Source organism: Paramormyrops kingsleyae, chromosome 2, assembly GCF_048594095.1.
Source record: "Paramormyrops kingsleyae isolate MSU_618 chromosome 2, PKINGS_0.4, whole genome shotgun sequence".
Lineage (NCBI taxonomy): Eukaryota > Metazoa > Chordata > Actinopteri > Osteoglossiformes > Mormyridae > Paramormyrops > Paramormyrops kingsleyae.
In genome coordinates, this window is record NC_132798.1 from 4,114,047 (window position 1) to 4,116,481 (window position 2,435).

The following is a 2,435-nucleotide window of genomic DNA, read 5'->3' on the forward strand; positions in this document are numbered from 1 at the left end:
GGATGAATGGGCTGCCTTCCGGGTGAGTCTCACGCTGTAACTGCATGAGAACTGCACGCCATCTGCAGTTAGGGGGCTGGAATTACAGCTTGTCTATGTGCACTGAAGGCTACAGTTAAAGTGGAAACATAATGCAGATCTGAATTAACCTGTGTGCTTCTGCCAGTCTTAGCCTTAGCTTTGAGGCAGCACCTAAAAGCAGTTCCATGCTATAATAATTTATAATATTTTACCACAAAAAAATATTCCAGCCACTGAATGAAAGTTACTGAAAAAGAATGAACAAGTGTATCCCTGATTACTAGAAAACGTATCCAATTATATCTCTCATACTAGTTCTCGCCTTCATTACCATGTGTCACGCTCTTGTGGAAAGTGCTGCCTCACCATCCCCACCTCTTTGTTTCTGATTGTCATTGTTAGGTTCCTGCAGACTGCAGTCTTTCCTGTAACTTGAAGCAATCATATGTGGTTCTCTTAGATCTAAGCCTTTTCTTTTCTTTTCTTTTCAATGGGCTCTAACCATTTTCCCCTTGCCTTTGTAACCCCCACCTCTAGAGGTGCTTGAATCCCAGATCAAAGGGTAAGAAGAATTGGGGTTTATAACTGGCCTTGATTGTATTTGTAAAATGCTACAGTCTAAGGAACTTACTGGAGACTACATTCTATGAAAGGATTAGCTAAATAGTCCAGGAGTCCAAAACAAAAAATTATTTTGAACATATTTTTGAATGTCTTTTTCCTACCCTTTAAAATAAGAAAAACAATAAAAATATGACTAATGGACTTTTTGTAGCAAGATGTAGTAATAATCGTTCTGTGATGACTTTCATCCTTTTGCCACTGGGCAGATTATCTACTGTGGCGGAAGCCACATGATGTAATCAGGTCAATACACATGTTGTATTCAGAGAATTTATAATTGAACATATAACCACTGGTCCTTACGGATGGCACTGCAGTTGTGACCCACTAGGACGGCTACTCTGAGCAGTTGTTTAAAGATGATCCTCCAGCTAGGAGGTTGGACATCTCTGGGTCCACAGTTCTTGGAGCTGATCCTCCGATTAACTGTGAACTGCCCGGTCTCGCTAACATTGTGTGGGTGGTGAACCAGCTGGGGGTAGGGAAGGTCACAGAGATCTGTGGTGTCCGGGGTGAACTTCTCCAGGCTGGTGGTGAGGCTGTCCTCCTGGCATTGCAAGCAATCTTTGTTTCCATTTGGGAGACAGGTGTCAGTGTACCTATCTAAATGGGGACCATCCATTCATTTCTATGGGAAAAACCCTAATCCCAATCACGACACCATTAACCTCTACCCATCCCTAACCTTAACCATAAGTAACCAACCCAAATACAAGACTTTTGGCATTTTTTATTTTTTGATTGCATTCACAGTGTTTTATAAAACTGAGGTTATCCAAATGGGGACCTCAAAAGATGTCCCCAAAAGTAGGGAAATTTCAGGTTTTACTACACTTTGGGGACAATTTGGTCCTTAAATGTGATCTATGCAAACCCATTCACACACACACACACACACACACACACAACCAGTTTCAGTCCATATGGCACAAACCTGAACTTCCAAACACCATGGTAGTCTGATCTGGTGGCATACTGTACAAGCCCCACGTCCACGGCTTCTAAGCTGAGCAGCTAATGCTGCTGTGAATTCTTAAGTATGCTACTGACATTTATGTATTCATTTTCTCTCCTGTATCCTGTTTGACTCACCTTATGTTGTCTTATATCACATTGTGGAGACTTCATTTGCAATGTACTTCAATTCAAATGATCAAAAAGTTACAGGCATGAATCTTGGCTAAGTGGAACAAAGGGTAAATTGGGACACACTTACAGTATATATTTGATACTCTATATTGTTACGCTTCTGTGGTGTATTAAACTAAGCTCTGGTCTTGAGCTTTCAAGACCTTTCAGTACTTTTATGTTTGGTAACATATATACATATACTGTACTTACTGACAGGATCTGGCATTAATAAGCTATACCTAGTTGTTCATACATAAAACATTGACATCGATTTGATTTTGACATTTATAGAACATTAATAAAGTCATTGAATAAGGTATGTCATTTAAAGCCCTATGTATTTGGTTATTTTTTTTAAGATTCTCTTTTTTGATATATATTTGGCAGGTTTTTTTCTCGTACAGTCTAACCAGAAACTGTTCCCTGCTGAAAAATGTTCTTTCTCTGATGGACCTTGTAATTTGGTCCAAGCATGTGCTCTTTGAGGTCTGAAATATCACCTAGAAAGTGGTGCTGCAGTTGAGCTGGTGTTCTCTGCCAGTATGAGTTTGCTACAGCATGCAGTCGTAAGCTGGGTACCCACCAAGCCGTCAGCAAAAAATAGTGCCAACCAAACCTGACGGATCAACACCCTCCAAGGATCCGAGCCCATTGGTTCC